Source organism: Pseudophryne corroboree, chromosome 7, assembly GCF_028390025.1.
Source record: "Pseudophryne corroboree isolate aPseCor3 chromosome 7, aPseCor3.hap2, whole genome shotgun sequence".
Lineage (NCBI taxonomy): Eukaryota > Metazoa > Chordata > Amphibia > Anura > Myobatrachidae > Pseudophryne > Pseudophryne corroboree.
This window is the reverse complement of record NC_086450.1, coordinates 467,349,330-467,363,880: the sequence shown is the minus strand read 5'-3', so window position 1 is coordinate 467,363,880 and position 14,551 is coordinate 467,349,330. Positions and strand designations below refer to the sequence as shown.

Genomic DNA, 14,551 nt, shown 5'->3' with positions numbered 1-14,551 from the left:
TCTCCGCCGAGACGGGCGTTTAGCCACGCTAAGGCGATAGCTGAGTTTAATCACAGGCAGGCGCGTTGAGACGATCTAGATACTCATCATGCATTACACATCTCCACCACTGTGTGGCTAATGCTCCACTAATCCAGTACTTTCGATCGTACAGTATAGCGGCGGATTGATCTACAGCTCTGGCAATACTGTAGGCGTAACGGGAAGCGGTGGAAAAAGTATGGAGTACAGTACTGTATGTGTATGGAGACGCAACTACAGTAATTGTAATTGTGTAAAAGGAATAATGTACAGTACAATGTATAAACACCGTGCTTTTTAAAATATGAAATATACTGTATGAGCGTCTGAGTTCGCTAATGCATAATGGGAATGGAGGACTAGCAGGAGGCGGAGGAAAACACCGTGCTTTACAAATGCGAGCGTCCGAGTCCTCTAAGGCATAAACCAACAGCAATGGGGCGAGGGCCGGGCGCTGTTTGCAGTACTTTCACACATGAAATTAGAAATCTCTCATGAGGCGTCGTGGGCTAGGGGTGAAGGCTCCCACCTCCCTCGCTGGGGGTCCAGGGTTCGAGACATGATGTGCTTTCTTTCTTTTTTTTTTTTTTTTTTTCTGTAATAATGCACTGTATTATTTTATTTCCATTGTAAGACAGTCAATGGAAGGATGCACACAGGTTTCACATAAATCAAAGTACATCTGCAGGAGCGATTCTTTACGCTAAATGCACCCAAACAGCGTGAATGAAATGAGTGTATTCTGGCGCTACCAACTAAGCAAAACAGTACTGTAGATCTTCAGCGTTTGTGCATTGCACAGGACCTGAATTTCCTCCCTGTGCAGGCCCCCAGGGGGGAAGGGCGATGGGGGTAGGGGGGAGACGATGGAAAATACTGTGCCTTTGAAATGCAATTACATGAGCGTCCGAGTACACTACGGCATACTGTAAACCAACACCAATGGGAAGGAAGTGCCAACCTTATTTTTAATGTGTTCCCGTGACATTCACTTTAACATTTTTTTTTTCTCTCCAATACAGTACATCCAATGGAAGGATGCACACAGGTTTCACATAAATCAAAGTACATCTGCAGGAGCGATTCTTTACGCTAAATGCAACCTACAGTACAGTACGGTACTGTAAGTGAGCAAAATAGTACTACAGTGGGCGTTTGTGTATTGCACATGACCTGCATTCCCTCCCTGTCTACTGCATGATCTGTGCAGGCTCCCATGGGGGAAGGGCAACAGGCTAGCAGGAGGCGGAGGAAAACACCGTGCTTTACAAATGCGAGCGTCCGAGTCCTCTAAGGCATAAACCAACAGCAATGGGGCGAGGGCCGGGCGCTGTTTGCAGTACTTTCACACATGAAATTAGAAATCTCTCATGAGGCGTCGTGGGCTAGGGGTGAAGGCTCCCACCTCCCTCGCTGGGGGTCCAGGGTTCGAGACATGATGTGCTTTCTTTCTTTTTTTTTTTTTTTTTTCTGTAATAATGCACTGTATTATTTTATTTCCATTGTAAGACAGTCAATGGAAGGATGCACACAGGTTTCACATAAATCAAAGTACATCTGCAGGAGCGATTCTTTACGCTAAATGCACCCAAACAGCGTGAATGAAATGAGTGTATTCTGGCGCTACCAACTAAGCAAAACAGTACTGTAGATCTTCAGCGTTTGTGCATTGCACAGGACCTGAATTTCCTCCCTGTGCAGGCCCCCAGGGGGGAAGGGCGATGGGGGTAGGGGGGAGACGATGGAAAATACTGTGCCTTTGAAATGCAATTACATGAGCGTCCGAGTACACTACGGCATACTGTAAACCAACACCAATGGGAAGGAAGTGCCAACCTTATTTTTAATGTGTTCCCGTGACATTCACTTTAACATTTTTTTTTTTCTCTCCAATACAGTACATCCAATGGAAGGATGCACACAGGTTTCACATAAATCAAAGTACATCTGCAGGAGCGATTCTTTACGCTAAATGCAACCTACAGTACAGTACGGTACTGTAAGTGAGCAAAATAGTACTACAGTGGGCGTTTGTGTATTGCACATGACCTGCATTCCCTCCCTGTCTACTGCATGATCTGTGCAGGCTCCCATGGGGGAAGGGCAACAGGCCAGCAGGAGGCGGAGGAAAACACCGTGCTTTACAAATGCGAGCGTCCGAGTCCTCTAAGGCATAAACCAACAGCAATGGGGCGAGGGCCGGGCGCTGTTTGCAGTACTTTCACACATGAAATTAGAAATCTCTCATGAGGCGTCGTGGGCTAGGGGTGAAGGCTCCCACCTCCCTCGCTGGGGGTCCAGGGTTCGAGACATGAAGTGCTTTCTTTCTTTTTTTTTTTTTTTTTTTCTGTAATAATGCACTGTATTATTTTATTTCCATTGTAAGACAGTCAATGGAAGGATGCACACAGGTTTCACATAAATCAAAGTACATCTGCAGGAGCGATTCTTTACGCTAAATGCACCCAAACAGCGTGAATGAAATGAGTGTATTCTGGCGCTACCAACTAAGCAAAACAGTACTGTAGATCTTCAGCGTTTGTGCATTGCACAGGACCTGAATTTCCTCCCTGTGCAGGCCCCCAGGGGGGAAGGGCGATGGGGGTAGGGGGGAGACGATGGAAAATACTGTGCCTTTGAAATGCAATTACATGAGCGTCCGAGTACACTACGGCATACTGTAAACCAACACCAATGGGAAGGAAGTGCCAACCTTATTTTTAATGTGTTCCCGTGACATTCACTTTAACATTTTTTTTTTCTCTCCAATACAGTACATCCAATGGAAGGATGCACACAGGTTTCACATAAATCAAAGTACATCTGCAGGAGCGATTCTTTACGCTAAATGCAACCTACAGTACAGTACGGTACTGTAAGTGAGCAAAATAGTACTACAGTGGGCGTTTGTGTATTGCACATGACCTGCATTCCCTCCCTGTCTACTGCATGATCTGTGCAGGCTCCCATGGGGGAAGGGCAACAGGCTAGCAGGAGGCGGAGGAAAACACCGTGCTTTACAAATGCGAGCGTCCGAGTCCTCTAAGGCATAAACCAACAGCAATGGGGCGAGGGCCGGGCGCTGTTTGCAGTACTTTCACACATGAAATTAGAAATCTCTCATGAGGCGTCGTGGGCTAGGGGTGAAGGCTCCCACCTCCCTCGCTGGGGGTCCAGGGTTCGAGACATGATGTGCTTTCTTTCTTTTTTTTTTTTTTTTTTCTGTAATAATGCACTGTATTATTTTATTTCCATTGTAAGACAGTCAATGGAAGGATGCACACAGGTTTCACATAAATCAAAGTACATCTGCAGGAGCGATTCTTTACGCTAAATGCACCCAAACAGCGTGAATGAAATGAGTGTATTCTGGCGCTACCAACTAAGCAAAACAGTACTGTAGATCTTCAGCGTTTGTGCATTGCACAGGACCTGAATTTCCTCCCTGTGCAGGCCCCCAGGGGGGAAGGGCGATGGGGGTAGGGGGGAGACGATGGAAAATACTGTGCCTTTGAAATGCAATTACATGAGCGTCCGAGTACACTACGGCATACTGTAAACCAACACCAATGGGAAGGAAGTGCCAACCTTATTTTTAATGTGTTCCCGTGACATTCACTTTAACATTTTTTTTTTTCTCTCCAATACAGTACATCCAATGGAAGGATGCACACAGGTTTCACATAAATCAAAGTACATCTGCAGGAGCGATTCTTTACGCTAAATGCAACCTACAGTACAGTACGGTACTGTAAGTGAGCAAAATAGTACTACAGTGGGCGTTTGTGTATTGCACATGACCTGCATTCCCTCCCTGTCTACTGCATGATCTGTGCAGGCTCCCATGGGGGAAGGGCAACAGGCTAGCAGGAGGCGGAGGAAAACACCGTGCTTTACAAATGCGAGCGTCCGAGTCCTCTAAGGCATAAACCAACAGCAATGGGGCGAGGGCCGGGCGCTGTTTGCAGTACTTTCACACATGAAATTAGAAATCTCTCATGAGGCGTTGTGGGCTAGGGGTGAAGGCTCCCACCTCCCTCGCTGGGGGTCCAGGGTTCGAGACATGATGTGCTTTCTTTCTTTTTTTTTTTTTTTTTTTCTGTAATAATGCACTGTATTATTTTATTTCCATTGTAAGACAGTCAATGGAAGGATGCACACAGGTTTCACATAAATCAAAGTACATCTGCAGGAGCGATTCTTTACGCTAAATGCACCCAAACAGCGTGAATGAAATGAGTGTATTCTGGCGCTACCAACTAAGCAAAACAGTACTGTAGATCTTCAGCGTTTGTGCATTGCACAGGACCTGAATTTCCTCCCTGTGCAGGCCCCCAGGGGGGAAGGGTGATGGGGGTAGGGGGGAGACGATGGAAAATACTGTGCCTTTGAAATGCAATTACATGAGCGTCCGAGTACACTACGGCATACTGTAAACCAACACCAATGGGAAGGAAGTGCCAACCTTATTTTTAATGTGTTCCCGTGACATTCACTTTAACATTTTTTTTTTTCTCTCCAATACAGTACATCCAATGGAAGGATGCACACAGGTTTCACATAAATCAAAGTACATCTGCAGGAGCGATTCTTTACGCTAAATGCAACCTACAGTACAGTACGGTACTGTAAGTGAGCAAAATAGTACTACAGTGGGCGTTTGTGTATTGCACATGACCTGCATTCCCTCCCTGTCTACTGCATGATCTGTGCAGGCTCCCATGGGGGAAGGGCAACAGGCTAGCAGGAGGCGGAGGAAAACACCGTGCTTTACAAATGCGAGCGTCCGAGTCCTCTAAGGCATAAACCAACAGCAATGGGGCGAGGGCCGGGCGCTGTTTGCAGTACTTTCACACATGAAATTAGAAATCTCTCATGAGGCGTCGTGGGCTAGGGGTGAAGGCTCCCACCTCCCTCGCTGGGGGTCCAGGGTTCGAGACATGATGTGCTTTCTTTCTTTTTTTTTTTTTTTTTTTCTGTAATAATGCACTGTATTATTTTATTTCCATTGTAAGACAGTCAATGGAAGGATGCACACAGGTTTCACATAAATCAAAGTACATCTGCAGGAGCGATTCTTTACGCTAAATGCACCCAAACAGCGTGAATGAAATGAGTGTATTCTGGCGCTACCAACTAAGCAAAACAGTACTGTAGATCTTCAGCGTTTGTGCATTGCACAGGACCTGAATTTCCTCCCTGTGCAGGCCCCCAGGGGGGAAGGGCGATGGGGGTAGGGGGGAGACGATGGAAAATACTGTGCCTTTGAAATGCAATTACATGAGCGTCCGAGTACACTACGGCATACTGTAAACCAACACCAATGGGAAGGAAGTGCCAACCTTATTTTTAATGTGTTCCCGTGACATTCACTTTAACATTTTTTTTTTTCTCTCCAATACAGTACATCCAATGGAAGGATGCACACAGGTTTCACATAAATCAAAGTACATCTGCAGGAGCGATTCTTTACGCTAAATGCAACCTACAGTACAGTACGGTACTGTAAGTGAGCAAAATAGTACTACAGTGGGCGTTTGTGTATTGCACATGACCTGCATTCCCTCCCTGTCTACTGCATGATCTGTGCAGGCTCCCATGGGGGAAGGGCAACAGGCTAGCAGGAGGCGGAGGAAAACACCGTGCTTTACAAATGCGAGCGTCCGAGTCCTCTAAGGCATAAACCAACAGCAATGGGGCGAGGGCCGGGCGCTGTTTGCAGTACTTTCACACATGAAATTAGAAATCTCTCATGAGGCGTCGTGGGCTAGGGGTGAAGGCTCCCACCTCCCTCGCTGGGGGTCCAGGGTTCGAGACATGATGTGCTTTCTTTCTTTTTTTTTTTTTTTTTTCTGTAATAATGCACTGTATTATTTTATTTCCATTGTAAGACAGTCAATGGAAGGATGCACACAGGTTTCACATAAATCAAAGTACATCTGCAGGAGCGATTCTTTACGCTAAATGCACCCAAACAGCGTGAATGAAATGAGTGTATTCTGACGGACTGTGCATCTTCGGTATTTGTGTATAGCATAAGACCTGTGAAGGCTCCCAGGAGGGAAGGGCGTAGGGCAAGACAGTGGAAAATACTGTGGTCAAAGAAAGGGCATACTGTATGTAAAACTAAGGGAAACTGTTACAAAGTACAGTAACTACAGTACTGTACGTTGAATGCCTGGAACGCACGACGCCTGAGACGCACGACGCCTGAGACGCACGACGTCTGAGACGCACGACGTCTGGATCGCTCATTGAGCATAAGCATGGCTGCTGTACCTGTAGTACCTGTACGTGACCGTCCCTATGCTATGGGTGAGCTGCGTCTCCTCGTTCGCTGGTGGGACAGAACTCTCGCCAGCAACGAGGAGAAAGTAAGGGCATATAGGAGGGCCAGCAGGGATATCCTCCGGACCTACAACCGGAGGAGAACGGTGAGGTCTCTCCAGAGGAGGTGGAGTGACCTCGTGAGGCGGACCCCACGACGCCTGCAGGCCATAAGGGATTGTAAGTACAGTACATTACTGTAGATTACTGTACTTTAAGTTACTGTAGTTACAGGTACAGTACATTATAGCAGGGGCTGCTGTAGCAGCAGGTATCCGGTCTATACAGCACTGTACAGTATTTGTGGTAAACAAATGGTTAAACAAGGACCAAACGTTAACCCGGGTCAAAAGGTCAATTTGTTTTTTTGCGTCGACCTAGATGGTGCGGCTTTTGAAATTGGTTGACACCAGTTACTGTAGGTTGACATGGTCGTTAAGTTGACATGGAAAAAGATCGACATGCGTTTTACAAAAACAATTGTTATTTTTTTAAACTTGTGTATATACAGTAGTTCTTTACAATCCAGGTGGTCTACGATTGTGCAGTGTACAGTATCATGCAGTGTACAGTATATGCAATGTATCACAGTGTATCGTGCTGCGTAATTGCAGCGTGTCATGCAGTGTACATTCAGAATATGGTATTGTGCAGTGAGTGTAATACATAGTGAATCACATCGTGCAGCAGAGCCGGCCTTAGGCATAGGCAAACTACAGTAGGCAAATGCCTAGGGCATTTGCTATGCTTAGGGGCACCAGCAGCTTCTGCTGATTAAAATGATATGCGGCATGCCTATATTTTGCGTGACTGCGGCTGTATCTGTACCTGGCTAGGGCCAGCACTGTCGTGCAGTGTACTGTATACACATGTGGTAATTGCAGTTTTTTGTGTAGTGTACATTGTATCATATTTTGCAGGGAAATGTGCAGTTTGTCATATCACGCAGTCGTGCAGTGCATTGTGTGGTTTAATTGCAGTGTGCCGAAATTTGTGTTTCAGATAGTACAGTGTTCTAAGGGATGTTACTTTGGCAGAAATTATTCTAAGGGATGTTACAGTGGCCTAATGTGTTCTGACGTGCATTACTCTTGCATAAGGTTCATGACTGGCAGATCTCTACTTTGTGACGTAATGTGGATATACTACTGCACTACTGTGACGTACAGTAACGTGAATAAGGTGCTCTACTGTGTGACACAACGTGAATCAAGGACAGTACTGTGACGTGAATACGGTGCTCTACTGTGTGACACAACGTGAATCAAGGACAGTACTGTGACGTGAATAAGGTGCTCTACTGTGTGACACAACGTGAATCAAGGACAGTACTGTGACGTGAATACGGTGCTCTACTGTGTGACACAACGTGAATCAAGGACAGTACTGTGACGTGAATACGGTGCTCTACTGTGTGACACAACGTGAATCAAGGACAGTACTGTGACGTGAATAAACTGCACTACTGTGACATGACGTGAATAAGATGAATTCAGGTGAGTACTGCGTCATCTGTCATGAAATCAATTTGTAATGTAATGAACAGTACTGAGATGGTTAAGGGTGGGAGGGCTGCATGCTGATGTGTGTCATAATGTTTATAAGGGCAATGCTTATGTGTGTTACAATGTCTATAAAGGTAGTGTTCTGTCTAATACCCTGGACCTACTGTACTGTAGCGATACTGTAAGTGTACTGTATGTCACATTTAGAAATGTGCCCCTTAAGTTTTGAAGACAGTACAGTACACTATGCCCTCCTGAGTGATTAGGTGCAGGGTACTAGAATGAACAATTCCATTTATTGTGATGTCATAAAGATGCTGTCAATGTTGAATTTCATTGGCTGTACAGTATGCTGCCATTATACTGTATATATATTTTTACAGGGCTGGTAGCACGACGTCACAGGAGGCGGGACAGGCGCCGCCAAGCTGGTAAGTATTGTCAAATACAGTAGTGTACAGTACATAGTGATTTCTATAGTCCCAACCCCCTGTCCTGACCATCACAGATAACTCGCTGCAATCCGTTAATGTTAAGAATGTCTGTTTACAAAACTAAATGTAAATATTAAACACAAAGTATAAATAACATTGTAGATAGCTGAATACCCGTGCTTCGCTACGGGATGAGGATGGTAAATTCCAGTGATAGTTGTTTGTTAATTTACGTTTGTTGGCGATCTACTGTAGTATATAGTACTGTATACTTTAAGCATACTGTATCTTGCTTCTCTGATGCAGATTGTTTATTGGCCGGACCCCTTTTTGGTCCTGGATACTGTGCAGTACATGTTTCAAATTGACAGCTTCACTTACAGTACTGTTATTTTTTTTCCCACAGTACCACCACCACCACCACCTGCTGCGCTGCCAGGTATTGTGTAACGAGAATTCTGGTGCTACTGTCATCGTTGTTACACTACTGTACATGTGTCCTGGATACTGTGCAGTACATGTTTCCAATTGACAGCTTCACTTACAGTACTGTTATTTTTTTTCCCACAGTACCACCACCACCACCACCACCACCTGCTGCGCTGCCAGGTATTGTGTAACGAGAATTCTGGTGCTACTGTCATCGTTGTTACACTACTGTACATGTGTCCTGGATACTGTACAGTACATGTTTCCAATTGACAGCTTCACTTACAGTACTGTTATTTTTTTTCCCACAGTACCACCACCACCTGCTGCGCTGCCAGGTATTGTGTAACGAGAATTCTGGTGCTACTGTCATCGTTGTTACACTACTGTACATGTGTCCTGGATACTGTACAGTACATGTTTCCAATTGACAGCTTCACTTACAGTACTGTTATTTTTTTTCCCACAGTGCCGCCACCACCACCACCACCTGCTGCGCTGCCAGGTATTGTGTAACGAGAATTCTGGTGCTACTGTCATCGTTGTTACACTACTGTACATGTGTCCTGGATACTGTACAGTACATGTTTCCAATTGACAGCTTCACTTACAGTACTGTTATTTTTTTTCCCACAGTACCACCACCACCACCACCTGCTGCGCTGCCAGGTATTGTGTAACGAGAATTCTGGTGCTACTGTCATCGTTGTTACACTACTGTACATGTGTCCTGGATACTGTACAGTACATGTTTCCAATTGACAGCTTCACTTACAGTACTGTTATTTTTTTTCCCACAGTACCACCACCACCACCACCTGCTGCGCTGCCAGGTATTGTGTAACGAGAATTCTGGTGCTACTGTCATCGTTGTTACACTACTGTACATGTGTCCTGGATACTGTACAGTACATGTTTCCAATTGACAGCTTCACTTACAGTACTGTTATTTTTTTTCCCACAGTACCACCACCACCACCACCTGCTGCGCTGCCAGGTATTGTGTAACGAGAATTCTGGTGCTACTGTCATCGTTGTTACACTACTGTACATGTGTCCTGGATACTGTGCAGTACATGTTTCCAATTGACAGCTTCACTTACAGTACTGTTATTTTTTTTCCCACAGTACCACCACCACCACCACCACCACCTGCTGCGCTGCCAGGTATTGTGTAACGAGAATTCTGGTGCTACTGTCATCGTTGTTACACTACTGTACATGTGTCCTGGATACTGTACAGTACATGTTTCCAATTGACAGCTTCACTTACAGTACTGTTATTTTTTTTCCCACAGTACCAACACCACCACCACCACCACCTGCTGCTGCATCCGAGAGCTCCGGAAGTGGTAATAATTACTTTTTGTTACAGACACACTAGTTTCCTACAGTATTACTGTAATTTTTGTATTTTACAATACTTGTCATCTTTTACACACAGACCGCCTCGTAATTGATACAGAGGAGGAGCTCATTCCCATTGATTCGGGGGAAGAGGAGCCAGATTATAGTAAGTACAGTAGGATTTTCTCAAGCCCATTCTTAAAAGTATTGACCAAGTCCACTTTTATTACTTTTCAGGCAGGGAATTCTAAACATGTACTGTACAGTATTTCCCTCACTGTGAAGACCCCTTTTCGCCTCTGTGCGAAATCGCCTCTACTTCAACAAGAGTTACTGTGCACGTGTCCTCTGTGTCCATCTTATCAAAAACCGTTCCTGTGTATTGTCCCCTTACTGTATACAGTATATTTGTAAAGGTTAATCATGTCCCCTCTTAATCTCCTCTTTTCCAATGTAAACATGCCTAGCCTGCCTTTCCTTGTATTCCATCTTCTCAATCCACTTCATCACTTTGGTCGCCCGCCTCTAAACCTTTTGTAGTTCCACGATATCCATTTTGTATTATGGTGCCCAAAATTGTGCATCCGACCCACCCTCCACTAGCCTAACCCTCCAATCATACTCTGAATCCACACTCTGCATTCTGAATGTCGGGATCCAGACAGCAGGTCTTTTAAATACAGTACTGTATGTCCCCTACCGCTGGACAGTCATTCTGCTCCTACTGTATTATGAATATATCTCTGCCTCCTGTAGCACTGTACTACTGTGCAATTTTGTAGTAACTGTACTCTACTGTATTTTGTTTATAATATTTTTTTATTTTCAACTCAGTAATTATTGACAGTGAGGATGAAAAACCCTCTCCCCAACTTGGTAAGTAAACTGCAGTATTGTACTGTACTGTACATTGTGTTAAACCAATGGGTTGGGTTTGCGTGACCAGCAGTCAGGATTCTAGCGGTCAGGTGACCGACAGTGGCATCCTGATTGCAGCAATCCCAACAGGGTGAGGTACGGTATCCTAACCCTCCTCCACTACCCCCTGATTCTGGCCTCGACATTCTCGTCTCTGTGTGCGAAATTTACTCTCCTCCTCCAATTCCTGACTGAATTTTTGCTTTACTGTATTCAACACAGAATACAAAAGTATATTTCATGGATTTTTTGCTTTCACAGGCCCTACACTGTCACAGGCGGTGGCGGAGGAGGAGGAGGAGGACCAGGACTCTCTGTCCCTCACCACACTGCACCCATTAAGTAAGTCCAGTCCGGTACATCGTGCCTCTGTAGAGCCAGTTTGAGCAAGGAGAGATTGATTGCTTCTTTTTTTGGTGGGGGCCCAAACCAACCAGTCATTTCAGCCACAGTCGTGTGGCAGACCCTGTTTATATAACATAAGGGTGGTTGGGAGGGCCCAATCACAATTCCATCTTGCACCTCTTTTTTTATTTATTTTTTTATTTATTTATCTTTGCATCATGTGATGTTTGGGGAAAATTGTTATAAGGTTTGATGTAAAAAAAAGGTTAAAAAAAAGAGGCAGATTAGATGGGCAAAGTGGTTCTTACAGTATTTGTCATCAAATTCTATGTTTCTGTATGCAGACCCTCCAACATGACCCGCCGCACTGCTCTGTTTCTAGACTTCCCTCTTAATTTATGATTTCCATCACCTGTGTTGAACTAGTTATATGATAAGAAAGCTGTTTCTTCACAGGTGATGGCAATAATAAATTAAGAGGGAAGTCCAGAACCAGAGCATTTTGTACCATGTTGGAGGGTATGTGTATTTCCTGGAATTAACCTTTTTTTTTTTTCACATTAATGTTTTTTTTCACAGGCCCTACACTGGAACAGGCCACGGAGGAGGAGGAGGATGATGATGATGATGCTGCATTTAGTGGTAAGAATTATTACTGACATTGATCTGATGCCATCAGAGTAGCACTTTTCATCAGATTTTTCTGGCAAATGCGTAGAAATCGGATGAAAATTGTTTTTGTTTGAACTGGTGATATTGCCCATACAGTAGCAACCGATCACATCCCACATTAACATTTACAGTATCTAGTTACACTTACAGACGATAATACAGTACAGTAGGTAATATTTGATTGGTTGCTACTGTATGGACAACATCCTGTTCTAAAAAAAACACCCATCTTACTCAATTTCTCTCTCTCTCTCTCTCTCACCCCTTGTCACTGTCTCTCCATTCATCTCTCTAGATACTGTCAGTGATGAATTTCCCATTAGGCACGAGAGGCACGTACTGTACCTAGTGGCGGCATCTGTTTGGGGGCCTCAGTTGGATGCTTACAGTATGCTAATACTGTCATCCCAAAAATTACCACTACAGTAACTGCTAAATATTTTAAGTGTACTGTACAATATGCACATACAGTACTGTACAGTATACATAATTCAAAAGAAAAAAGAGTTGCTACTGTACCTTATTCTAGTCATAATCACCGGCATACGGGTCACTCACAAATTTTCTGATGGTCTCGGTGGGGTCCCTTGGAATCACCATGCCTGTCACAAGCATACCTTTTTTTACCCACCTGACACTGGGCCTGGACACTAGTGTACTATTACTATACTTTTTACTGTATACTGTATCTTATAATATTCTTCTCTTTTACCCACAGACGACGAGCCAGAATACATTTTTGGTAAATATACTGTACAGTAGCAATAGTTGGTACTGTAATTACAGTATTTTTTTTTTTCTCCAACATTATTTTAAGTCAAACTGATATGACTAACTGTACTGTATTATCTTTTTACAGTCCGTCGCCAACCAGTGGAGGAGACACCTGGTAATAAAATAGAAATACATAATGCACTGTACTGTATTCTAACTTACTGTAACATGTATAACACTGAGCTGATCATCTTCACACCCTCTGACATAACCTTACAGTACAAACTGTACTTTCTCTCCTTTTTCACCCTCTTCACTCCACAAATGCATGCTGCGTTTCCTGACTACTGATATAATAGTGTGTAGAGCGTAGCGAGGCACCGTGCCCACCGCGTGGCGAGCGAAGCAAGCATGCAAGGGGCTGCTTTCCGCTCGCCGCCCCTGTCGGGATTGTGTGGTCGGGATTCCGGCGTCTGTATTTTGACTGCCGGGATCCCGTCCAGCGGGATTACGTACTGATCTCCAGTCTGAGCCTGCCCTAGGCATAGGCATACTTGCCAAATGCCCAGGGGCACAAGCAGCTTCTGCTGATTAATATGATATGCAGCATGCCTACAGTATATTCTGTGCATACAAAATGCATTACTAATGTGCAGCATTATGTGTATACAGTACTTTGTTGTGTAACATATACTGTAGCAAGGGCACTACTGTGTGGTCTAATGTGAACAAAGAGCAATATGATGTGATGCAATGTGAATAAGTGGGAATACTTTGAGGAGTAATGTGGTACTATCATATGATGTAACGAGAAAAAGAGACACTATTGCATGATATGTTGTGAATAAAGTTGCAGTACTGTGTGGCGTCATTTCAGATTGGGGAATTACTGTGTGGCCTTGCCCCTTCCCAGCAAGAACATGCACCGTTTTGGGATGCACACCGAATGTGCACACTGTTGCTATTTTAAACATACAGTACAGTAAGTTGGAGGAGCACCAAAATGACGACTGCTATGGTTGAGGGGTGATGGTGCTGGGAAAGGGGTACAGGCTCAGAGGCGGAAATAGCATCTGTGCAAGGGGGCAGCATCCAAAAACTTGACTAGGGAATCATATTATTTATGGCTGGCTCTGAGTACAGTCCACTATTATGGATAGTACTCCCTACAACACCACCTACAGTACTGTAACCCTCTTTTTTCTGAAGCGGTCATGAAATGTCATGACTGCTAATACATACAGTAAATGTCTACAGTATTTGTACTGTGGTGTTTAATTCCTTTGACAATTTGTTTATGACCTATTGAAGCTAAACTCTTGTACAGTACTTTATATTTTGAATACCAGCAATACAGTATAATACTGTACCTACAGTATACAGTAATAATTGTTTACTATTTGAATGTGACTAAATGTTTTTTTTTCTCCAATATAGTGCCAATTATTTATGGGGGCCCCAGACAGGGGCAAGATAGGTGGGCTGGCCCAGAAGCGGGCAGGCAGCAGCCCACTTATACAAGAGGTAAACTAAAGCAATGTTTAAATTACCTCGACAGCATACAGTAGTGTTTGATTTACTGTACTGACAATACAGTACTGTACATTGTAAATAACAATATTGTCTAATATAGAGTAAAGTACTGTATTGCCATTACTACACTGTAAAGTATTCAGTATTTGTTTTGTAATACTGTCCTTTTTTTCCCACAGAACAGTTGCAGCGTGCCATCCAGCTCCAGCGGGTGGTGGTCCACCTCCTAGTGGACCACTATTTTAATATTTTATTAAGTTTAATTTAATTTTATTTAATAAAAATGTTTGTTCTTGTACTCCATTG

The 14,551-nt window shown here is 44.0% G+C and overlaps 1 long non-coding RNA gene across 1 annotated transcript; it reads left to right on the top strand.

The window, feature by feature from the left end:
* The first annotated feature begins 10,165 nt into the window (after positions 1-10,165).
* Positions 10,166-11,968, top strand: LOC134943872 (uncharacterized). The gene is made up of 4 exons (XR_010181802.1): positions 10,166-10,229; positions 10,898-10,939; positions 11,243-11,323; positions 11,906-11,968. It is a non-coding gene; the product is annotated as an uncharacterized LOC134943872 (long non-coding RNA).
* Positions 11,969-14,551: the final 2,583 nt, after the last annotated feature.